This window comes from Microtus oregoni, unplaced genomic scaffold (genome assembly GCF_018167655.1).
Source record: "Microtus oregoni isolate MIOR12 unplaced genomic scaffold, Mior012 000013F_ref0000133, whole genome shotgun sequence".
NCBI classification, from domain to species: Eukaryota; Metazoa; Chordata; class Mammalia; order Rodentia; family Cricetidae; genus Microtus; species Microtus oregoni.
In genome coordinates, this window is record NW_024543072.1 from 26,820,113 (window position 1) to 26,846,867 (window position 26,755).

General features: G+C 42.8%; 1 protein-coding gene and 1 pseudogene across 3 annotated transcripts in view; both read left to right on the forward strand.

Moving 5' to 3' along the window:
• Positions 1 to 26,755, forward strand: part of Fhit (fragile histidine triad diadenosine triphosphatase) — a 1,425,825-nt gene that overhangs the window by 383,739 nt on the left and 1,015,331 nt on the right. The gene's annotated exons all lie outside the window — the stretch shown is intronic.
• On the forward strand, positions 12,255 to 12,464 carry LOC121455388 (annotated as a pseudogene).

The following is a 26,755-nucleotide window of genomic DNA, read 5'->3' on the forward strand; positions in this document are numbered from 1 at the left end:
TGTAGTATTTCTTGGCTTCTGACTGACTGGATCCCTTTCCATCTGAACTGTAATGCTTACAGTGACAGCCCTCAGTTTCTGGAAAATTTCTCTCTCCTTTCACTGATAAACTCTTTGGAAGTCCTGAGAGAGACAAGAAAAGGGAGGAGAAGGAGGAGAAGGGGAAGAAGAGGAAATATGTAGAAAGTTAGAATAGATTACCTTGATTCACAGATGTTATTCCTGGAATGAAAGCAAGAAAAAGAAAGAAACAGTCAATAGTCAAATAGTAGAGAGTTCAAACATCTCCCAACTTAAAGGAGAGAAAACCATCTTTGTTTCACATTGTAATATAATGATTTTGCCAACTCATAAATAAGACTTTGCACATTTTCATTTCCCAAATAAAATTAAGGATTAGATTTTGGAGAGATGAGGGTCAAAGAAGGGAGAGAAAGAAAATGAGTGGTGGAGGAGAATACAGCCGGAAAGAGAAGTGCTCTTCATGTTACCATATTTTTGGATCTACTTTAGAGATCAGGACGCTCAACACATAATGAATGTGAAGCATTGTCAAGAAGTAAATGGCAGAAACTCATTTAAAGGCAGGTGTGTTTGATACAAGAGCAGATTCAAGTGCTCTCTTTAAAGGTCAGACTCCATCCATCAATTTTCCATTGTACCCTGTAAGAATTCATTTGTCTTCCAGAGTAAAAGTCTGACTTATTCCGATGGATGGGATCCAATTAATGGCACTTAGATAGCTAGCTTAACTTTTGACAAAAGTTCTGTATAGAGAAATGACAGGTCCTCCTCCTTTTTTCCTGTGTGTGCTGTTAGGGATGCTCCATTATTCTATCTGTTTCCATGGAGAGAAGTGACAGCATCATAACTTGTGTGCTCTTCCTGTGTCTTCTCCATGTGAAGAGAGGGGCAAAATCCTGAGAGCATTCCCCACTGAATGTCTTTGCTTTCCTTCTCAGCCTCTGTCTCTCTTTTCCACTCTACCTTGTGTTGGTCTCTTTTTAAAATACATTTCCTTTATTTATTCTCTCTGTGTTCATGGGTACTGGCATGGTACTCAGATGTCTAAGGACAATTTTTTTTGGAGATTGAATCTCTCTTGTTTTCATGTGGGTACCCAGCATAGAACACAGGTTCATGAGACTTGGTGACAAGAGCCTTTACCTGCTGAACTGCCTCCTTGACACTTTGTTTTATACTCCTACCTCTACTTTGGCCATCATAACCTGTGATTTTTACAGTACAATTTCTAAGTTTTTCTTTTAGGAGTCAATTTTAAAACCATGGGCAAATTATTCAGACTTCATGGGTAAATGAAATAAATATTTTTAAAAGATTTGTACTTTCTGAAGCTAGAAGCTCAGTGATTTGTCCAAATATGCAACTAGTCATCTAGTTTTTTGTATATGGAGAGATAACCCTAACTTTATATGTTTGTTGTCAATTTTTAATTTCAGTTAAATAAGTAATAACTTTACAAGTGTAAAACTACTCTTGCTGTGAGAAAACACCAGGACCAAAGCAACTTATAGAAAAATGTGTTTGTTTGGGCTTATGGCTTCAGAAGAATAAGAGTCCATCACCATCATGACAGGGAAACATGGCAGCAGGCAGACATTGTGCTGGTGACAGCTAAGGGCTCACATCTCAAAAAGTAAACAGGAAGCAGAGAGACTGCTGGGAATGGCACAAAGCTTTTGAAACCTCAAAGTCTGCCTCCAGTGACATATTTCCTCCAGCAGTGCCATACACCTACCAACATAGTTCCATCCACTAAGGACCAAGTATTTTTATTAATCACCTGAGCCTCTGGAGGACATGCTCAGTCCAAATACCACAGACTTGGTTCCAATGACTTAATTTCAGTGTAGTAGTTTGGCACGATACACACACACACACACACACACACACACACACAGAAACAAAAAGCAGGGGCTTGCATCATATTCCAAGCTGTCCTGGACCTCACTGTGTAGCCACACTGACCTTGGCTTTGAACTCTGTCTGGCTTAGCTGCCCCTCTGCTGGGATTCTCAGTACGTGACACCCTTACTCTGCAGCGTCTGCTCTTTACGCGACCTTTCTGAGCTTTTGTGAAGGAAAATTTCCTTCATTTGAATTCATAGCAATAAGAAATAGCAACCTTGTTTGGATGCTTACCCTTCACCTGATACCGTATGCATCTTACAAATTTTGCCACTTTCTATTCTCACATCATCCCCATTAGTTAGATTTTGGCACTTTTGCCAGATGAAGAAATAGAAATTCAGAAAGGTTAATGGCTTACTCAGGGTTGTGCCCAGTTGATTTAATGCCAGAGGCTAGATTTGAACCCTAGTCTGTATGACTTAAGAACCTGCACCTCTAGACTCCGAAAGAGGTTAAATTAGAATCTTGGGGATTGAGGAGTAGGTGTCTTTGAAGTGTTCCAGTTGGGCTGAAGGAATATTCTCGAACTATAGTAATTATCATGAGACATGATTAAAGTTATAGCTGCTTCCCGAGGCTATGGCCTTCCAAACGTGTGAAAATTTCCTTTCTGTTAATGTTGCTAAAATTATCTTAGAGAAGGCAGTTTTACGGTAGAGTTTTAACTCCCTAAATTTGGATCTGGAAGCCTCTGTGAGTGTAGAGGAGTTACACTTTAATCCCTCAAGGGCATAAAAGCAAACAGGAGAAAGAGCGGATTTGCTGCAACCTGAGAAAAGGAGAGGAAGATAAAAACCTCATGTGAGAGACATTCGGAAGAGGAATGGAAAATAGATGATTCCAGAACACCTGGTGTGTCGGTCTCTCAGGAGCTCCCTGCAGGCCACAGCCAGACTCTCTATAGATTCATGGTGTGGTGACCACGGTGGGCAGCCTCAAGCAGTAAGTACAAACTAGGGGAATCTGGCAGAAAGCATCCCAGTGGTGACACACTATAAATCCAAGAGAAAAATGTTCTTTCTCATATGTTGAGGGTGAAATTGCCCTACAAGATCTCTATTTCATTTGGTGTGGCTCATTCCCTTCACTGAGCACCCTGGATAGAGTCCTTATGAAGACCCAACAATGAGAGTAGCCTAGAAATGTTGTCTCAGAGGCAAGTCCATTTGATCCCCCTTTTTGATCTCTATTGACCATGGTCAAAAATTCCAAGAAAAAAAAAAAGAAGACAGGAAGTGGAAAGAGAACAAAAGAGAGGAGAAAAGCACCCATTTCTAGATTTTTGTAGTGAGAGGCAATGAGAGGCCTCATGGACCAGTCTTACTCACAAGGTAAGATTGGGTTTCATTGCTCATTCATTGCTTTTGTAGTGAAATTGATGGGATTTTTTAATGTTTTATTTTTGTGTGTGCTTGGGGGGGGGGGGGGCACGTATGTGAGTACATGTGAAGGCCAGACGTGTAAGTGCACTTGTGTGTTGCAGACATGTGGAGGCCGGACGTGTAAGTGCACTTGTGTGTTGCAGACATGTGTAGGTCACAGTCAGTTTCTGGTGCTGGTCCCAGGCAGCATCCACCTCTCCTTTTCTTTTTCTTTTTTCCCTTCCCTTCCTCCTTTTCCTCCCTTGGTCCTTTGTTTTGCTTTTGCTTTGTTTTGGTGGGATACTCCTCCTCCTCCTCCTCCTCCTACTATTTTTCAGGAGGCAGAAAACTCTCCAACAAAGCCAGACTGGTTGGCTAGCAAATTTCAAGGATTCTTCATGTCTCTGTCCATCCCACACACCCCAGTTCTGGGATTATAAACAGGCTACTACCACACTTGGGTTTTTAATGTGTGTTCTGTGAATTTGACATGTGTCTGCATGCTTATCAGGCAAGCACCTTACAAACGGGATTATCTTCCTAGTTCAGTTTTTGATAAAGAAGCTTAGCTTCCTCTTCTGATGCATTGTGTTCTAGATTCCCAGGATCAATGCCTCTGGCATTAGGGAGCCAGTCTTCTGAGAGGAGAACTGGCTAAGTGCTGTGAATTCATCTGAAGCCACCAGGCTCAGCACCAGTGTGAGCCCTCTTCTGTCTTAGGGGTTCTGTTGCTGTGATAAAACTCCATGGCTAAAATCAGCTTATGTAGACAGAGGCTGTTCATTCGTTTCCCAGCTGCCCAGACCCAAAATACTCACACAGAAACTATAATAATTACAATACCGTTTGGACAATAGCTTAAACATATTTCTCGCTAGCTCTTACATCTTAAAATAACCCATTTCTATCATTCTGTGTAGCTCCAAAAGGCTGTGGCTTACTGGGTAAAGTTCCAGTATCTGTCTCCTTCGGCAGTTACACGGTGTCTCCCTGACTCTGCCTACTCTCTCTATATATCAGATCTCCTGCTTGGCTATATTCTGCCCTGTCATAGGCCCAAGCAGCTTCTTTATTCACCAATAGCAATAAAACATATTCACAGCAGATAGTGGGGAATCCCACATCAAACTTACTTGTACTGACCACAGCCCATCATGAACTGAAGTAACAGAAGTAAAGGCTAGAACACAAGTCAGGGACACAGAGGCAGAAATGGAAGAAATGGCTATGGAGAATTGCTGCTTATGGGCTTGCTCCACATAGCTCGTTCAGCCAGCTTTTGTATGGCACCCAGGACCATCAGACCAGGAATGTCACTGCCCACAGTAACTGGGACCCTCCTACATCAATGAACAAGCCCCCCCCACACAAAATGACCTACAGGCTTAATCAGAGGCCAATCAGGTGGGGGCATTTGCTCAAGTGGGTTCCCGTCGTCCCAAATGACTCCAGCTTGTGCCACGATGACATAAAACTAGCGAGCACATCCTCCAGGCCTAACATTTCAAGGGAGAAGCTGTTTTAGGAGGTCTGTAACTGGCCATGCAAGGTTGGAAAAAAAATGCAGGTTTTTCTCCAAAGAGCATGTGAATATGGATCTAATGAATATGGCTTAGGTTAAAGTCTCAGTCATTATTGAGATCTGCTCTGACCCAGGAACTGTGAATAATGCTTACACATATCCATCTTACTTAACCTTAACAACTACAGGTAGATAATAATTAACAAATATCTTAAAGTTATGGAATGTTAGTATTAAAATAGCATAATGTAGGAGGGAAAGAAAAGATAAGATAATAAGGGGTTAACACAATCAAATATGTTACATACGTATGTGCAAATGTCACAGTAAAGCCCGTATCATTTACACATGCACACAGACACACATACACACAGCCAAAAGAAAAAGTAGCACAAAATATGGAGTGGCCTTATTGCATTCCATTCCTTGACCTACCTGGAAGGATTCGGTGATGGAGACTTGGTGTTTCCCTAAAGTCAAGGTGGTTTGAATAAGTGTGTGTTTGCATGGGTGCTTTTCTTTGTCTTCATCCCTTCGCCTAGTTGAGTTGTTTGTTTTCAAATATTTACTGTCGGCTTGAATCCACAAAGCAATATAGCAAGCACCCTACAGGTGTTTTCCAGCTCTTCAGTGGTGTGTTTGATTTTATGCCTCTTTCACCCTAGGCTCTGGCTTTACATTTAAATCCTCTTCCCTAAGATATAACTGTGTCTCAGTTGCTTAGCTCACAGGAATGCCTTTCAGTTTTTATGTTGTGTGTGTGTGTTTCTAAATTCTCAGTTTGTCTAATCTTTTCACGTTTCTTCCTTCTGTATGGAACATCTTTACTGGTGCTGTTTAGTTTATAAATATCTAACTTTGGGTGGAAATATGATAATATTTTAACATCAGTTTCAAGTTCTTTTATGTATCTCCTTGAGAATAATGCATGTTATCTTATGCCATGTTCGTTTTTTTAATAACATAGTTCAGCGAAGAAAAGACATGTAGAATTCCCATAGCCAGATCACCCCATCCTCGCCTCTATTCTGGGTGATCTGAATAGTGAAGCAACAAAGCCCAAAGTGTTTATGACTTCAGAAATAATTCTAGGCACAAAGTTTATTGTGAAATTTATAAGCTTTTCTCCTTATCTTCTTCTCTCTCCATAGCAGACACATCACAAGCAGTTCAAGACTGCTTCCCCATGAAGCAGTCAGTCATTCCTAATGTGTCGTCTTTACATTTGACTTTGACAGACACTTTCCCTTTCATGTTTTCAAATATTTTTTAAAAGATATTCTAGTAGTCTGTGAGGCGGGCCCACACAGCAGCCTTGAATTCATTGGTGGAATTTCATTTCAAACAGGTTAAAAATCTTTGAAAGTGTATGGATGGCCAGATTTGTGCTTTGCATTTTTGAGACATGTAACAGAAACTGAAAGATAGATATCAACAGGTAAACAGCAGCTTTGAGAACTATTTGCATAACAGGCATAAATCCTGTGGCCTATGTGGTTCATTCAGTCTTAAGAATAATACAATGTATGACTTGTTTTTTAATTTTCAGTTTACTTTTTACTCCAAGAACCTTGAAATTTCTGTAGCTTTTATTAATATTCTTCCCTGTGACATCTCCCTGATAGCCATTCACATTGTTCATGCATTTTCCCCCACTTCTCTTCCTTCCTTTTTCCTCTCTTTCTCTCTCTTTCCCTTCCTCTCTTTCCCTCCCTCCCTCCTTCGCCCTTTACTTTCAAATACAGTTCTCATTTGTTCTGCCTTTAGCCCTGCAGGCTCCTCCCGTTCTCCCTTCATTTCTCCTGCTGTGTTTTTGTTTCCATCAACACGGTTTGAAAACTATGATATTTCTCCTTGAAACTGGGGGAAAGAGGTAAAGGTTATGCAACCTTAATTTATTTTGTCAGGAAATGGAAGGCCTTGAGCACTAATATTTTTAACAAAATTTGTCTTTGCTATACTTAAACATATAATGATTATTAAGATTGTTGTTAATGCAAGCTGGAAATAAAGAGTTATGACTTCCTTGCCAAATAAATTTCACATTCATCTGAATTTAGTAAATGAGAACAATGGAAACCAGAAATGGTAGGATTCACTAATTTACAACAAATTAGGACATCAGAAAAAAAGCCAGGAGGTCACAAGACTGTGGCACACCTCAGGGAATTTGTCAGGATGTTGTGGACACTGTAATACAGTACCTACGTAGCAACAATGAAGACCAGACTCAGCTCATAAAGAAATTGAGAAAAATGGGGGAAGCCCTTGATTTTCATCATTGTAAACCGGATAAGAACTTTTTCTAGTACTTGTACTGATTTTACAAAGCTAAGAATGATTTCAACTAAGTGTAGAAAATCATTATAGATATGAACGATCACATTTACAAAGAAAGGGCTGGATTATGACTTTGCAAAAAGTGAGAGAGGCTGATAGTTATGTTTGTGCCTTCACCATGGCACCAAGAAACAACTGGTCATATAGTAGAGAGTTATATCAGCTAGTCATTAGGAGGGGTGACCACATGACATTTGAAGACATTTTAAAGTTAGACAATATGTTAAACCACATGCTGGGGAGTCTTAAGAACCAGCTTTCATCTTTACACTCTTCTTGCCTGGAAGCAGGAAAAAAAAAAAAACCCTGCTCTTGGTTCTTGCAGAGGGTTCTTTCTGCTCCAGGGTCAATAACTTTATTCAAAACCTAAGAAAGTCAATGTCCTAAAATCATGCAAAATGTCTTCATCCCTTCCTGTTGAGATATCTGGTTTAATTTCTGATTTCTAGGACTTACTACTTATTCATGTTCATAGTTCATGCACATTGAAAACTGATCACCTAATCAATAATGAAATGGTTCTCCTGTTAAGTTTAACTGATTTAGCATTTGGCGAAATCAGAATGTTTGAGTAAAGCTCCGAAAAGATACTATGGCAAGCCTTTGTGTTATTGTCAATGCATCTGCAAGAGTCTACATTTCGCTAGAGAAAGTAAACTTTCTACAAGATGGCCCCAAGTAACAACTGTTTGTGCCATATTTAAAATGAGTTTTATGTCTCTTAGATACATTTCCAAGCGTTACTTTCTGCCATTCTTTCTCTATTAATAAGTAGGAGTAACATATATGCACACCTTGCCCTGGGGGGTCAGGATCAAGGTGACCTGTAAGTCACCCTCATCCCTGGAAGTGAACCACAATCGCACCTCTGCTTGATCTTCCATTTGTTACATGCCTTGTCTGAAAAGAGTAGGGGGAACATGCACCATTCTTTCTCTCTTGCTTCTCACTCTGTTGTTCGTATACTGAGAAGGGAAGATGCACTATAGGCTTCCCCTCCAGTCTGTTAAAGAGTAGTGCAGTATCTTTACCATGGTCACAGCAAACTGCATACAGTGCCATTGGCTTTGGGAGACACACCCTGCGTCCTCAACAGATACCCCTCTAGTTAATGTACATCCCTGCTGTTAACCCTCTCAGCTTCAGTGGGGGCAGCAAAACTCGATCAGTTTATCATCCAGTTCAAGATCTTAGAAGCCTGTGGAACTTTCTCCTTGTGTCACGAGACTAGTAAAACATTTAGTTAGCAGGCACACAACTGATCCCTCTACCCTAGGTGGTGTCGTGTGAAACTCATGACACTGGGGACAGTCTCCATGGGTTGTTTTTGTTTGCACAGTCAGTTTGTAAGTTGGTATTGTTGCAACATAGTAACAGGGTACTGTTTTCCATGGGGTCACTACCTGCCTCGAGAAAATTTCATGCTCAGGAACCACCTGGATATGGCGACCTTGGCTACATCTCACCTCAGAAAGATGGAATTCTGTTTCCTACTGCAGCTTGCACTCACCTGTTGTCTGCGCTCCATTCCTGCCACAACTACAAACTGCATTCCCTGCCTGACTTTGTGCAGACACACGGGATGTTCGGTCTAGCTTTGGAATGCCTTTCTATAGTGTGACCAAATGCAAGACTTTGATGCCTCCAGGCTAGTAGTCTACCCCATATGTCTGACTAGTCTGAAGGTAGAAGAAGGGGGAACCTACAGAAGCATGTCTTCCAAACTGGGCTGCACAGCAGTTTTTAGGGGTGCCCCCAAGGTTTTCATGGAAAGCCTTTGGGTGGGGTAAGCTAATGATGTCTCTTTGACATATTTTAGCCAAATTAACTTCAGTTATTGCTCCTGCTGATTAGGTGGATGTCTGGCTTCTTCAAAGTGTGTTCTTTTACCGAGCAAAATAATATATTAAAGACTCATCTAATTTCTCTAGGATTTCTTACGTACTATTTGACTATCAGAATCAAGCATCCACATTTTCTATGCCATGAAAGGAAGCCCTTGTATCTTACCTAAGACGGTGTTAAGGAGGCAACGTGTGAATGAAATATCACGACTTGGGTGTCATTCGGACTAAGCTAGAAAAGAAGTCATACTCTGAATCTCTTTCCTGGTAAGAGATCAATACTGTCTAGACATGGTCTCATTAGGACTCTACATTGACGGAGGCCGACCGAGATTCCTGTAATTGAGACTGGGGGATGGGTACCTGTGCTGACTAGTATCACAGAGATCCAGATTCACTGGGGTCAATTCTGTGTCTCCCAAAACTGTTTAACCAACTGCCAGACTGTGCCAGAGGATGAATGATGCCAATTCCCGACTCTCAGGTTCTGAGTCCTGCAAGTTCTGGGAATTGCTCTCCGTGATGTTCTCCATGTCTGGTGATCAGTGCACAGGACACAAGTGAGCACTTCGGGCAGCATCCCATGCTCTGCATAAACCAAGACAGAGACTGAATTCGCCCATCTTTCCTATCATCCCTCAGTTAATTTCTACAAATTATCTCTGCATATAGGGGGTTGACAGTTATTCTTCTTGTATTATTTAGTGGCTTTATCCTTTATGAAAACATTACAACAATTTCAATGATTTTCAAGCCAGGATAATTTACCAAGGCCTGCGGTAGCAAAGTCTTCCATCTTTCCGGTTAGGTGTGCAAACTTAGGATGTGCCTGGGATCCTAAGTCCTCCGTTTGTGGTTACCTGTCGGCATTTTTCAAGGAAGTGAAGCAATTGCTGAGACGCTGGAGGTGGCCCAGCCTTGCCAGGCTTCTGACAGTGGAATAAATATCTGTTATATGTCCAGTGTATTTACTCTCAAACTTTAGGCAAGATAAGCCAGACAGTGAGAAATAATGCTGATTATGCAAAGAAACATTCAAGACAAAAGGATCTCTTTCGAAGAATTTAAGTGTTCGGGAGATTAGCATTATCGATCACTCACCTCCCACACAGTCTACAGATGATTCTGGAATCCTGAAACTATTTTTCTCCCTTGTCTAGTATAATTACCAGAACAAGGAATAATCCAATTAAAAGACAACAAGGATGTGTTGTAATTGTTCTAATAAATTATGTAAATATGTAATTCATGTAGGAATTAATTCAGAAGATTGACAGCTGTTCCTTCACTGCCACACTCTTAAATTTTATGTCTTCTGAAAGGTAACTTATGATATCATAGATCATTATTCAAAATATGCTGGGGGTAGAACGGTTTCATCTTCCATATAGTAAAATGGAATGAAGGATCACACTTTGAGTTCTTTAGATTAAACACTGGACCAAACAGAAAAGAGTAGAATAAAAATTCACAGACTCTAAAGGGGAAAAATAAAAAATATTGTTGCAATGACTTCTTATTGTTAAAAATAGTTTCATTTGTTTTCATTGTCTGGGTATTTGCCTCTCTCTCTCTCTCTCTCTCTCTCTCTCTCTCTCTCTCTCTCTCTGTATGTGTGTGTGTGTGTATGTATACTTGTGCATGTCTGGTGCCTACAGAGGTCCAAAGAGACCACTGGGTCCCCTGAAACTGGATTTACAGATGGTTGTGAGAGACTATGGGATGCTGGGAACAGAACCTAGGATCCTGGTACAGCAGCAAGTGCTGTGAACTGTTGAGCTGTCTCTCCAGCTCCTAGATTTTATAGATGTGTTTATGTGTGCATCTTTGCTTGGTGCTTGTGAGGCTTCTCATAGAGGCCAAAAGAGGGTGTCAGATCACATGGAAACTCAATCTCACTTAGGGCACTGTACATACTGACAGTGTACACGCTGACTGCACTGTACATGATGACTGCACTGTACACACTGACTGCACTGGACACGTTGACTGCACTATACACACTGACACCGTACACATGGACTGCACTATACACACTGACACTGTACACGCTGACTGCACTGTACACACTGACTGCACTGTACACACTGACACTGTACACACTGACACTGTATACACTGACTGCACTGTACACACTGACACTGTACACACTGACTGCACTGTACACACTGACTGCACTGTACACACTGACACTGTACACACTGACACTGTATACACTGACTGCACTGTACACACTGACACTGTATATACTGACTGCACTGTACACACTGACACTGTATACACTGACTGCACTGTACACACTGACTGCACTGTACACACTGACACTGTACACACTGACTGCACTGTACACACTGACACTGTTCACATTGACTGCACTGTACACACTGACTGCACTGTACACACTGACTGCACTGTACACACTGACTGCACTGTACACACTGACACTGTACACATTGACTGCACTGTACACACTGACAACACTGTACACAGTGGAGTCAGATCAAACAGAAAACAACAGTAGGGCATGAAATAAAAGTCATGCAAATTGAAAGGGGAAAAATCTCAATGAAAAAGGAACATGTTTCTTTCCAGTTAGATATTTCCAGCACTAACCAGGGAGTTCTTTGACCTCCTTTTCCTGTCCTGCTAAAATAATCTCACCACCAACCTCTTCATTTTTGATGGGCAGTTTTCAGATTTCTTGTTCTGTTATCAATATAATTCTGTCAATTATTTAAAAGTTAATCAATATAATCTATCCCATTAGTAGATTAAAGATAACAAAAAACATCAATAAGGAAAAGGCATTTAACAAAATTCCACACTGGGTTATGAAAAGACTCTCAGATTTTAAGGGAACTTTCTTAGCTTGGTAAATATCAAGAGTATAAAAGCCCACCACCCACCAGTGACTGACGGGGCAGACCACTTGCTGCCAAGCCTGAAAACCCAAGTTCTACCCACATGGTAGAAGGAGAGAACTGATTAAAAGTTGTCCTCTGGCTATGTACTAACACCAAGACACATGCACAATGCCCACATGCATACGTATACACATACAAATAAATAAATATAAAAATCAATGCCCATAACAAATATACTTAACAATGAAAAGCAGCATATGTTCCCCCAAATATTAAGAAGTGTCACAAGGACTTCCAACATGGCCCTGGCTCTGCCTAGAATGTGAACCTGTTGCAGTTCCTGCCACTGGAGCTTATGGACTCTCATATAGGATCAAGAATTTACATTGCCATGAAGCATGATAAAGAAACTGCTGAAACACTTGTGAAATTTGATAACTTTTTCAATGTGGTGCTGAGAGATATAACAGAGTTTGGAATTCCACTAGGAGGAGAAAGGATTACCAGATGACATCAGATTTTACTGAGTGCAAGAAATACAGCCATGCTAGTTCCTGGAGGAGAAGGACCTGACACACGAATGGATTTCTTTGATTTATGATAAATTCTGACTTTAAAAAAAAACAACACTTTTGATGTTTAAATTTTCATAAAGCTAATTTTCATTGGAGGGAAATGCTTTGGAGGCACACACCCATTTTTCTAGGCTAACCCTTATTATTTTGGGAAAAGAGGCGTCTGACTTGTTTGAAGACTGAAGAATAAAAATGTTTTGGGTAAAAGCAAATGAGATGAAATACCAGAGGAGATCTATATTCGCTGCTATTCAGCATCATACAGGGAGTTCTAATCAAAGCAGTAAGGAAACAAAGGGGATAAAAGGCAGACAAATAGGAAGAAGGGGAAACATTGGCGTTTGCAACGTGATTTTCTACACAGAAAAATTTAAGTGATCCGCATAGAAAAAAAGGACACACAAAATCAACTGCTGAAGGTAGTGAATGAGCCAAACTGAGTTGTGGAATACAAGATGAAGAAGACCACCATGGTTTTGTGTGGTAGCTTTGTCTGTGGACAGTGGGATTAAAAATATCATACAATTCATACTGCAGCCATACATGAAGTGTTCAGATGAATCTAATGAACTCTTTATAAAACTTGTGTACCAAAACTTTGCAAGGCAGATGAAACAAATAAAAGAAAATGTAACTAAATACAGGAATACATCATGCTCACAGTTTTAAAGTCTTAGCATATAATGATGGTAATTTTGTCCAAAATTACATGTAAAATTAATGCCATTCGTTTTCAAATCTTATTTTAGATATAGGCAAGACTATCCTAAAAGTTATTTGCAACGAAGTCTCTTAGTTAGGGTGCCACTGTGACCATGAAACCTCTTATAAAGGAAAGTATTTATTTGGGGCTCCATTAGCAACATGCCAGGAAGCGTGGCAGCATGCAGGCAGACATGTACTGGAGAAGTTGTGAAGAGTTCTATATCTGAATCTGCAGACATCAGGAAAAAAGACAGAGAGAGCCATTGAGAGCCTCTGGGTCCAGCTTGACCTTCTGAAACCTCAAAGCCCACCGGCACTGACACTCTTCCTCCAACAAGAGCACACCTATTCAATAAAGTCACACCTCCATTCATGCCACACCCTATGAGTCTTGGGGGCCACTTTCATTCAAACTGCTACACAAAGTAGTTGAAGTCACTAAAACAGTGTTAAAGAAGTACAAAAAGGAGCTGAAGACATATCTCAGTGATTAACAGCACTGGCTGTTTTTCAAGAGGACCCAGGTTCGATTCTAAGCTCCCACATAGTAGCTCACACCATCTGTAACTCCAGACCTAGGACTTCAGACACTCTCACACAGATGTGCATGGAGGCAAAACACCAATGAACATAAAGTAATTAATAAAAAAAAATAAGTGCAATGAAATTGGAAGAAATGGTCTACCCAATTTTGAGACTTAGTATGTACCTATAGCATGAGTATTCATGAAGAAATAGACACATAAGTCAATGGAACAGAATAAAAGAATCTCAACATAGGCCCAAACTCATAGACCCTACTGGTTTTGACAGGAATGCAGTTTCCTTCACATGAACGAACAAGGCCTTTCAAGAAATGATCTGGATTAACAGATAAAAGCTGGGCTCTTGCACTATGCTTCCTACCCAATATAAAAATGAAGTAAAAATATTTTAAATTAAAATGTGAAATACAGAACCACAAAGCTTAGATGACAGCATAAGAGGAAGTCTCTGGCCTCTAGAACCAAGCCAAGAATTCTTAGGTTTGTTGCAAAACACAGCCCGTAAGAAGGGAAGGGAAGGCGTGCACTGGGCTCCTTCTCTGGAAGCCCTCTCAGAGGAGGCATAGGCAAGCTACGGAGTAGGAAATATCTTCAAAGCGTGTTTCTAAAAGCAAAGAAAGGAACGACAAAAACAACAACAAAAATAATCTTTGTATTGAGAATACAGAAAGCCTTTTCCATATCAAGAGTTGGGAAAAACCTGGAAAGCGTTGAGACATTTTACCCATTTTCCAGCAAAATCTGTCTATCAACTCAAAAGAAGATTGTGCTTCAGTAATCTCGTGGCTAAACAAGCAGCCTGTTCTTCCTGTGGGCACTACCGAGCAAGGAACTTGATCCATGGGAATAGTTGGTTAAATACTCAAGAGCTTGGGTTGGGCAGAGGGATGCAAAGATTACATACCATATCATTCCTTCTGGATAGCTAAATTTTGGAACTACAGATTAATGCTTATCAGGTATAAAGGGAGAATGGGTGAGAGGAGGCATTTTGGCACCTGAAGGTTAGCAAGTTGATCCTAGTGGGAAGGGAAATACCATGTTGTATCAGAATCCTGGGTGGTGGTGTTTTACAGTGTATCATCGTCATAGGAAATTAGCTAAAGAGTATATGGAGTCTCTCTGTGTCTCTAATTACAATCTGCATGTGGTTGTATAATTATTTCAAAACAGAAGACCTACTTTAAAAGACAGAAGGGTAGAATCAATTGAAGTAGAAGAAAAAAAAAGAGTACTAAAATTAATAGTTCTGTAACTGACCAGGGTCCTGTAAGATTCCATTTCTGGAAATACTGTCGCATCTGAGTTTACATAAGTGCACTCCATGTTGTTTGATGCTGGTAGAGTTGTCTAAGAAGAGTTATCAGAAGGTGTCCCTGTTGTTAGGCAACAGAGGACTATAATTACAGAACAGCTTCAAAAGCTGGGGGCGGGGGGTGGAAGCTGTACGCAGTGAAAGCGCAATTCTGATCCCCGAAAGGATCAGGAACTATTGTCACTGTGTTCTAAGTGGGAGTTAAGGAATCTTAAAGGAGCATTGGAGAGATTCCAAACACCTGTTAGAGCACTGGGGTCTCTGCCTTCCTGCAGAGCTGGGAGCTGCTCTCTCTTCTGCATCAGAGGGAAGGCTGGAGAGAGTAAAGGGCAGGACATGCAGAGGTCAGCAGAACCAACACAAAAACAGGGGGCTTAAGTGAAATTCCATATGGGATCCTGTTCTTTCCTGGTCTAGACCAACCCCTTGGTAGGGAATCCATCCAGCCCGAGAAAACAAACCTAGAAATACCAATAGCTATGGTTCTTCCAGGATTGTGTGGTCTAACCCTAATTGCCCTTATGAACTCCTGCTAACTCTAACTACATTTGATATGTGGACCCTCAGCTTGCATAGGCACTATGATCTTTGTTTCACCATAAATATAAAATATACTCTTAATTTTGAATGCTTAACATAAAAATTTTAATATATCATAAATTTTATTACATGCTGAAATACTTTTGATCTACTGGGCTAAGTAAAATGTATCTTAAAAAAATAATTTCTTAAATGAATAAGAACAGATTTCTCCTCTAGGGAAAGTAGGAAAACCAGTTTTGTGCATCTCAGAACATCATGGTATCTACCCAAGGGGAATAGCAACTCAGGTAACCAAAAAGATACTAAGGCATACGGGGGGGTGGGGGGGGGTGGGGAGGGGGGTATGTGAGCTTTCTGTTCCTGTGTGCTTTTGTGCCAGTCCTCTGTGACCGTGTGCAGAATCAGAGGACTTTCTCAGGTGTTTAGACCTTGCCTTCTATGTTGTCTAAGAAAGGCTTTCGTTGCCGAGGGCGCCAACCAGGGTGGCTGGTCCACTGGCGTCTTGGCACCTTCTGCCTCTGCTTCTCATTTCACCTTGGGTGCATTGAAGACATGCACTATTGTTCCTGCCTTTTTGTGAGCTCTGGAGATCTGGACTCCTGTCCTCACTCCTGTGTGACAATGGCTTTGCTCACTGAGCTATGTCCTCAGCTGTGAGGCTGCTTCTTTGTAAAATAATAGTAATAAATAATTATATATATATACATATATGTTTATATATATACTAAATTACAGAGTAGACAGGATGTCTTGATAGTCATATAAATTCTTTCATTTTCTGGATTAAATTAGCCTAGACACTGGAACACAGGAAAGGTGTCATCTGGGTATCACTGTAAGTTCATCCTGTGTGCTTGAGCCATTCCTTTAGAAAGTACTCTAAAGGTCCAAGCGAGCCTCTCATGGCTCAGTGTGGGAAAATGCCTGGATAGTGTCAGGTGTAGAGCGAGCTGCCTCTCAGTGGCTACTGACTGCAGTCTCCATAACCACAGGCCGGTGACTGAAGATGATCTGGCTTAATGATTTTTAGTTTGATGAAAGTGCAAAACAAGTATGTATTAAATGGAAAATAGACTTCCGATTCTAAATGGAGATCTTTTTTCCAGGCCAGCAATAGGTGTTCATGACCCTCCCACTTACAGGAGTGAGCCTGACTCTGTGTCAGCCATGAGACCATGAGGGGACTGTGTTGCTACCGTCAGCACTGAGACTACCAGGAGACTGTGTTGCTAAGTTCCCTGTCAGCTATGAGACCACGAGGGGACTGTGTTGCTAAGTTGAGACCATGAGGGGACTGTGTTGCCAAGTTCCCCGGCAGCCATGAGACCACAAGAGGACTGTTGCCTGTGCAGTAAATGCATTTTCTACTTACGCAGCATCTTCAGCTTGTGATGGCCATCCTGGAACCCAGGCCCATTGTAAGCCAAGATGCAGTGGGACAATGGTTTATACCCTGTCACTTATATTCTAAATAAATGCTGATTGGCCAGTAGTCAGGCAGGAAGTATAAGTGGGGCAGTGAGAATTCTGGGAAGAAGGAAGCACATTCTGCAGTTGTGACCCAGCCTTAGAGGAAGCAAGATGTGACCACCTCACCAAATAAGGTACCGAGCCATGTGACTAACATAGACAAGAACAATGGGCTAATATAAGTTATAAGATTAAATAAGAAGTCTGAGCTACTAGGCCAATCAGTTTATAACTAATGTAGACTTCTGTGTGATTCTTTGGGAGTTAACGACTGTGGGAACCAGGCAGGACAGAAACCTCAGTCAACACCAAGGAGCAATTATAGTATTACCCAACACTTAGAGAAGAAACGACCCTTGCCCTTGAAAGCCTCGGATACTGAGATGCTTCTGTGTACTATCATGCCTCATGGGTTTAGCCGTTGCTTGCTAGAAGAAGCTCCGTCGTGCATCTTAGGAGTTTATCACACTTATGTGCACAGTGTACCACTCAGGGCTGGGTTCTGGGCAGGAGCCTTGTGATTGAATCCTGATCTCACCGCTTCATGCCGAGTGATCATAGGGGATCTGTGCACAACAGCCATCATGTAGGCTGTCCTCCCACGACACATGTATTTAAGTTCAAGCTGCAGCCCGTGCTTCTATCTGGCAGAGACTGGAGTGTTTAAGATGGGAGGTCTAATTGCAAGAAGTTAGGCCATGAAGAGTGTGGCTTTGGGAGGAGTATGGGCATGCCAGCCCCTTCTTGCCTGTACTTCTGCTTCTCAGCCATTGTAGGTGAAGTCTTCCTCTGCCACGCTCTCCCATGGTGGTATGCTGACCCACAGTGACAGAGCCATGTGATCTTGGGCTGAAACCTCTGAGACCAGGAGCCAAAATACAGCTCTTCTCCTTCACAGTGACTCGGATGTTCTGTTCCAGCATGGCAAAGCTAGCTAGCATGCTAGCATCGGCTTTCCTGTCATTTGGTGTCATGGAGACTCCTCTCCTAAGGGTTAATATGCAGGAATGAACCAGCTGCTGGAAAAACCCTCAGCATATAAAATGCCCCGTAATTGTTCATTTTTACACGTGTTACTTCTTCCCACAAATATGAACTAGACCTCAGAACTCCTCCCTCCGTGTGAGCTATGACTGTAACTGTAGGCGTTTTTATCCAGTGCCTTCTCTTCTCTACTTTGGTAGGTAATTGCTTAGTTCTCATTCATCTTTTCTGATTCTAAAGGTATAAAGTCAGAGTTGTTAGTGAAGGTTTTTAGAAGAACATTTTCTAAGAAAAAAAAAAAAGAGGTAGCTGCCAAGCCCAGGGATTTAGGTTGTGGCTTGGTGCCGAAGTAATTGGCTCTCTGAGTCTTGCATTAAAAGAAGTTCTTTTTCAGAGCGTAAGGTTGAGAGGGAGGAGCGGAACTCTCCCATCCTGGTAATTGCTGTAAGGGATGACTTCCCTTTAAAAACACACGTTATTGCGGCTGCTCCTTCCTCGCTGTGCTGTCTGAGCATCCCATCAGATATAATCACCATTCTCTTTTCCAAGTTTCCCTTTAACCGGCATCTGTTTCCTCAAAAGCCATCACTTAATATTCTCTGTGCATCTTTATCAACTAGTTGGGGGAGCGGTGTGTACTCGTTAGCAATGGACAGTTTCTTCGGACAACACAGAACTGGCGTAGTCATAGAGATCTTGTGCCTGCCGGAGACTTGAGGCATGACGGAAGCTAGTTGAAGCACACCATGCACTGCTCATGGTGCTGTATCCCTTCAGCCCCCAGCAGGTTGACCATACTAGGGTGACCAGAGATTAATTCAGAAGGCCCCATTAATAAGCCGAGTGAGACTCAAGGATGAGCTATTTAATACTTTCTTAATTGCCATGCACGCGTGCACGTGTGTGTGTGTGTGTGTGTGTGTGTGTGTGTGTGTGTGTGTGTGAACTGAATAGATTTGGTCATGAAAACAAATAAAAGTGTCTTTTAAATCCTGTCTTCCTGAAAACTAACTAGACATATTATTTTATAGTTTTGTTTTCCCCATGCAAGAAAAACAAAAGGACAAGAGGGGTTTTCATTTTCTTTTTTGTTCCTTCCCTAAACCAGGAAAACATTAGGAAATTGCAAGTATGTTGTTTTCATCCTGTCATAGAAAAGCTTAATGTTTTCCTCCAGCAGGCGCGGACTCATACTGGGACAGTATATTAAGATTCATTTCCAGACATTGATAAAGCCATCTTATCATACACTTACCACTCGCTCATATTGTGGCCTGTGGCTCTTCAGGGGTTATCGGGGTATTAAATAAAAACTGCGCTCAACTCCGCAGCTACTCTGCATTTTCTCTCATAATGGGGAGTGTTGGCAAGCCTATGGGAGGAGAAATACTTCCTTCTTATTACTTTGGTTCAAGGCTGGGACAGACCCCTGCAACCAAGGTTTAATCATATGTGTCTGTCATGAACACATGAAAGATACTCAGCCGTAACTTTGAGTTAGGGTTCAGACGCCATCACAAACCTAACCAGTGAAGGCCATTTATGGGGAGATTCCAGCAAGGCCATGGGAAGCAACATAAGGTTTGCTGTATAGATTTCTTCCTGTGGCTTTGGGTGGTGCACATCTGCAGGGATTTGGAGAGAGTGGACTTGGTCACTGAGTGACTCTATCAATGGGAACTTCTCCTACAAGTGTTTGCTCCACGGGGACAAATCCACCACTGCAGATAACCCTTTATGTCAAAGAAACAGCACCATTGGGTGGTGCACTTAGGTCTCCTATAGCCACATTTTCCCGTGGGACTTTTGGTCTCGATAGGTTTCCCGGTTCTTACTGCGCCCAAGTTGAAACAGGAAGCGCATGTTTTTCAACACTGAGCAACGACTGTGAAAACTGCAAAAGACACATTGGAGCATTGGTTCTGTGCTAGGACCTGGGGCAGAGTGACACATGTGCTCTTGTGCTTGTCCCTCTCCCCCCTCCCCTCCACTCCCCTCCGCTCTCTTCCTCTCCTTCTCCTCTTTTGCAAAGACTCCGTGACTGTTATATGCGTGTGTCATGTGTGATATAATAATCAACCGGGAAATAGAAGCATGACTTGTACATCAGTGTAAGCTGTTAGGTCCATGGAATGAATTGAATTTGGTGCAGATATCTTGGGCCAGGAAGGCGTTATTTGTCTTGCGAAGCATCCATGTCTTCTGGAGAAAATATCACAACATTTTTTCTCTCTATCTTTTAAATTACTGCAAGATCTAGGGCAGTCTGGGCTGTATCATCAGTTCCAAGCTTTCCCAGACCACAGAATGAAAGCTTTGTCTCCAAAAATGATAGTAAAATAAGGTAGCTGACAGGTGGGCGTTATTGATTGCAAGATAAATGCTTCCTGTCGCGTGCTTGCCGAGCACAGGGATGAGTGTGGACAAGCCAGGGTGGACAAAGCTCACATCTGTCTTGATTGGTTGCCCCTGTAAATCAGCAGAGCCTGGCTCATAGTAGGCGTTTGAGATAATGTTCTATTAAATCTGCCAAGCCACGGGTGGCTTGCTGTTGCCTTTGAGTTACAGGGCTGTGTTTGTGTTCGTTTCTTAGAAAGCTGCCCTTCTTTTTGCTGCCTGTTCTTTACGTCTTGGTCCCAGGTCTAAGACAGTTCTTTGTTTGTTTGTTTGTCTTGACCCAACATGCTCTTTCCCTCCATTGTTCTTCTCTCTGCTTGAAAGGATACAATGACAATCAAAGCATCTGATGAGTGTCTGCTTGAACAGCTCTCCGGAGATTTTTTTGTTTTTTTACCATCTTAGGACACTAGACCCCAGCATAAAGTCTGACACTTGGGTACTCAGTAAATATGCCATTAAATGAATGAAAGTAATTAATTACTAAGCAACGCAGCGAGTGGTGTTTTAATTGAACCTTGCACGGCAGTGAGGATGATGGGTCAAAATAAAGATCTGGTTGAGCTTCGTAATGATGGTGACAGACGATGACGGGGATGTCTGTCCTAATTCTGACCATGTGGCGGGCCCTATCTATCATTCTCCTCACAGAACCCCCTAATAACTCTGCTGTGAAGGCAGAGTTACAAACCTTACCTTCCAGAGGGGACATGCGTGTGAAGGCTGGTGGCCTGGGAGAGGCCTGTACCTGTTCGGCTTATAAACCCCAGGATCCAAACCCGTATCCGAAACCACAATGCAAATTTAGATCCTATTTTGCTGAAAAGCATTTCCAGGCATGTGACCTGGCAGAGCAGATGACAGTATCTTCATCTCTCCCGAACAATGTCATGGTTTAGCTTGTGACAATCACAATGGCTTCATCACCCATCACTTCACCGTGAACCTCTGGCTGTGCTTGAAGGCAGACACGAGAATGTAAAACTAAACACCACAGGACCCTTCCTTTTCATGGGGTGCAGCAACAATGCCCTCATCACCCATCCTGGTAGGGCGGACGACCCCTAGCTGTGCTCTGTGTGGTGCCTCTGTCCGTAAGGTTGCAGCAGGTACCCCCCCCCCCAGTGTTTATCATGTCGCATGGCAGCCGCGTAATTATGTACACTTAGGCGGACAGATTAAACTATTCTGTGTCGAAGCCGCTCTGAAATCCCTATTCTATGTGTGGAATCATGCTTAGCATTGTCCACATTCAAAAGCACAAAATTACACACTTACATCAGGAACTTATTCACAAATTCCCCTCTCTGCCGTGTTTGTTTTCCTGTTAGAAACTGATCCAAACCAGCTTTACAAACGATAATACACAAAATGCTGATACTTAAATACCAAGTCTGTGACATGAACCAAACAGCTGTGGCAAATTCAGCCTTTGACTGGTGCCTTCTGCTTCCTAGTTACCCGTGTGGAGAGACTCGGTCCAGTGAAGGCCTGAAGGGTGTAGCTGCCGTTTCAAAGTTTCGAACTAAGGCCTCTAAAGTGAGCGTCCATGGCGTGCATTTTCCAACAAATGACATCAGCTCAAAATCAAGCATGCAGGTCAGGCTTCTGTTTTACGACGGTGAAATTTTCTGTAGGCTTTCTCCACTGTGGAGACCTTCCCCCAAAGACGAGGCCTCCTCTTCACAAAGGCAGACCCTTTGACGGGTGACCCCCTGCTTCAGAGAGGACCTTTTGATTATCAGTGACCGAAATGAAGGATCGTAAAGCAATCTCACATTTGAAAGCGAAGCTTCCACTTTGTGGGAGGAAAATTCATCTCCAGCCCTAGAACATATAAGGTTAATGATGAACGTGCCGCAAGGGGAGAGATTTGAAGAAAGCAAAATTGTTAAGTCCGCTGAGGACTAATCAAGCATATTGTTCCCTTGATTCTAGAAAATTGAAACAAGCATTTCAAGAAGGTTGAAAAGACACCCGTGGCATACTTTTGGTTTGCTTTGTCTGCAAACCTGTGTTTCGCTCTTCCCTGGGGTGTAGGTGGCTCCAAGAATGTGGGGGTGGGGATCACTGATGGTCACTACTACTGTTGTTCTGGTGTCCACTGGCAGAGGGCTCTTTGTCCCTCCGAATGACACTTGTTTCTCTCTGGCTAATCTCTCATGCTGTTCCGCAGGCTAAGGCACCCTGGAGCAAATCAACCTCGGCCTCACTGATGACTGAGGCAGGACTTCTGGTGTGGGAGTGTAAGGTAGTGCTAGAACAAGTACTTACCTAGCCTGCCTGACGTCCTAGGTTTGGTATCTAGCACCACAGACTAGAATAAGCTTGCAAACATCTGTGGTCTGTGCCGCTACCTCAAGTCAAGTCAAGTCAATGCCTCAGGGTAGTGCTGCTGTGGAGTTGTTGAGGTTAGCAGCCCTGGCTTATGCTGCCACCTGAGCCCATGATGGGAGGCTGTGGTCTGTTGTCCTGCTGCTCTAGAGGGTTGTGATGGGGGTCTGTGGTCCTGCCGCAGCCGGGGTCATGTTAATGTCCATGGTCTGAGTCACCACCAAAGGCCATGTGGATGTCCATGGCTTGTGTTGCTGCCTGAAGCCATGTAAATAAATGGCCATGGGCTGCACTACTGCTTGGGATGCTTGGGACCATATTGGTGTTCATGGCCCATGCTGCAGCAGAGGTCTGTGTTGATGCCCATGGTCTGCACTGCCACCAGAGACCAAACTGAACTTCATGGCACAAAGCCAGAAACCACGCAGAAGTCCATGATCTCTCCTCCTGCTGACTGTAACGGGCAAGGAAGTTACTTTTGCAGTGACATCTATGGCTGTAGACTCACAGTTGAGAAAGAGGAATATAAAAGACTTCTGTAGTGGTCCTCACCCCCAAAAGTAACAGCCTAGACAGAAAGCCTTCAAAGAGAACGCTTAAAAATTGTGGTAAGGATGCTGAAGTATAGCTCTCCATAACTGATGGCTTCTGGTGGGGGTGAAGGTGGGAAAGGGCTCAGTTTTCTTTAAGGGCCTGGCCACCAAAAGTTTGACCAATGAGTATTTGGACAATAAAATTTGGACATGTTTTCTTTCTTTCTTTCTTCTTCTTCTTCTTCTTCTTCTTCTTCTTCTTCTTCTCCTTCTCCTTCTCCTCCTCCTCCTCCTCCTCCTCCTCCTCCTTCTCCTTCTCCTTCTCCTCCTTCTGAGAACTATGAAGTGAGTGTGATTTGTGAAATTCCAAAATAATCAGTAATCAAAAATATTATGTTGGGACAAAATGAACAACAAGGAAAGCAAAGCAACATTAACACAAAAAATTAGAATTTTCATCCTTAAGAAAACAAACTCTTGTGGCCAGTTTAAATCTCCTCCCTGAACCTTCCTCTTACCCACCCACCAATCTTGCCTCCTCCCTCTCCCTCACACCCGCTCTCTCCTTGACTTCCTTTTCCCACTCTTCCCCTTTTTCTCCAAGCCCCCACTCTTCTTTTCTTCATTCTTTTATTTGAAAAAAAATGTAATATACAAACAGGTACAAAAAATAAATAAAATGATAGCCTTCTGAAATTCCAGAATCCAAAACATGCACCTGCCTCACTTGGCCAGATTTGCTTTCAAAGGTTTGTTCGTCTTCTTTCCCTTTGCTTTTCAAAAAGCTGATTGATGAAACAGGGTAGATTCCATATCATCCCTGCCCTTTCCTCACTCTCTGCCCTCCGATGCATTCACTTCCTGCAGAAACCCCTATGCTGTGAAACGTGAGGCGTGTCCCTGAACAGTGCGTTCTTTGTGTTTTCACATGCGCATGGGCATATCCACATGCTACATGTGACTGTGTCTGTGCGTTTCCAGTAGTTTCTGTTGCCTAATGATTATCTGTGAAGAGACGCATGTGTACTGATGTACGTGTATAGAACCAGCTGACTCCCTTTAGGGGCTGTGCGTTGTTCCACGGTACAAGGGAAGTGAAGCTTTCCTTACTCATTGCCTTTTTGGGTGAGCGTTTAATTCATTGTGCAGTCTTGTTATGCTAAAAACAAAACAAAACAAAAGTGTGAAGATGCTATTCTTAGCGTCTGCCTCCCCGTATGCAGGCTCACTGAGCCCCTCTGCCAGGTAGAATCAGCATGCATGGAATATGCCCTACGGCTTTTGATAAATACAATAAAAGCCCTGACTAGAATAATGTCCCGATTCGGGATTCTGCCGGGAGTAATTGGAATATTACATTATTTGCCTCACATCTTGGACAACATTGAATTTTGCCAGGCCTTTTCATGTTAACTACTTGGATGGAAGGAAAATGAAATCATATTATTTTAATTTCCTTTTTCTTCCTAACCAGTGCCTGGACTTTTACATTCATGATCCGTTATATTTCGTCTTTGAATAACCCCCATTCCTCTGTTGTTTTGTGTTCTGCTTTTTTATTTTTTTCCTTTAAAAGGTTTCTTATATGTCCTGATTTCCTGTTCCCTGTCTGCCAAATGTGTCCCTGAAGGCGTGACTGGCTCAGGGAGGTCACTCTTCAGATGGTTAGATTGTCTTGCGATCTGGTTTAGTCCTCTGCATCACTAAGAAGTCAGGCATATACTCCGCTTCCAGTGTGTCAGTCATTTGGATCTGATGTCTGAATATCCAGCATAGAGCTGTCTGGTCCCCACTGTCTCCACACCAACTGGCTGCAGTTTTCTTCTTCAGGTTTCCCAGGGAGATGTCTTAGTGATCTTATCTCCAGTTTATTCTCACCAAAGAGCCAGAGAGACCTCACTACAATGCAGGTCAGCTTTTGGTCCACCTCCACTCAGAACCCTACAGTGACTTTTGTTCCTTGCAGCATAAAGAAGCCTGAGTGACAGCAGGGGTGCAGACCCCAGCTGCTGGTCCCTGCTTTCTCATCCCAGCCCTCTTGCCAGTTGTAGCTGCTTCCCTCCCAATACATCAACATTCTCCCCTCTGCCTGGAGAGGTCTTCCTCCAAAGCCGTCTTTTTGTCTGTCTTCTGCATCTCATTCAGGTTTTGCCTGAGATGTTCATTCCCAGTGAGATCTTCCTTAATTTCCTTGTTTAAAAATGTAGACCCCTCCGTAAATTCACCGCCCGTTTCCTAGGGCGGCACTCGAAACATACTGCGAACTGAGAAACGTGCAACTACAGAAATGCTTTTTTGTCTGGAAGCTCTGTAGACTGTCACTCTGAAATCTGAGCGTCATCAGGGCCATGCTCCCAGGGGAGCTCTCCCAGAGAATGGGTGGGTGGGGGTGCAGGGGTGGGGTTCCGCCTCTTGCTGGTCTCTGGTGGCTTGCTAGCAACACTTAGCACTCCTTGCCTCGCAGCAGCCTCATGCTGGTCCCTGTCCTCATAGGACATCCTCCTGCTGTGTCACCATCTTCACACGGTCTCCTCTTAGATGTAAACCTCTTCCACTAGATCTGGCCCATCCTATTCCAGTGTGACATCATCTTAAGCTTTGTCTGCGCAACCCTATTCCATTCTCTGAAACTGGAAAGTAAGAATTTAATCTCTCTCTCTCCCTCTCTCCCTGCCTCCCTCCCTCCCTCCCTCCCTGCCTCCCTCCCTCCTTTCCTCCCTCCCTCCTTCCTTGGGTGGGGAGACCACATTCTCCAGAGCACTCAATGCCCTGTAATCACCCAGGCACTTATTATCCTTACTTTATTGTCTGATTTCCCCTATGAGGATCTCGGTGGAATGTGAAACTATCGTGTTCAGCGCTGTAGAGAGTACTGCCTTGGAGCTCTGTCGTCTCTGTAAGTGTTTGCTGGTGACAGAGGAATGATTTCAGTCACAGAATGAGCAGGGCAAGTGACATGCCTTGGACACAATCACAGAGAATGAAGTACTGTCTGTGACTATGGCATTTTTTTATTTCAAAAAGGGTCTATGAAGGAAAAGTAGAGATTACAGTGAAGAGGAGGTGACCAGATGGGGATGTCACTGGGTCATTTGTGAGCAAGAGAATCTGTTGGCCTCTTAGTCACTTTCGATAATGAAAAAAAATCCTCTAATAAACGCATCCTTCATATATTACTATGCCCATTTGACAGGGACAGAATAAAAAGATCAATTACATTGAATAGTTGTGTAGGGCCTAAACGTGACAGCTGTACCAAACGCCTGTGCTCTTCTTTGTGTTGGCTAGTTTATGTTAACTTGACACAGCTAGAATCATCCAGAGGCGACACCTCCATGAAACCTCTAAGATCTGGCTGCAGGCAAGCCTGTAAGGTATTTTCTTGATTAGTGGCTGATGCCGGAGGACCAAGCCTGCTAGGTGGTGGCCCAGGGATGGTAGCAGGCCCGCAAATTATGAGGAGCAAGCCAGTAGGCAACACTCCTTAAAGT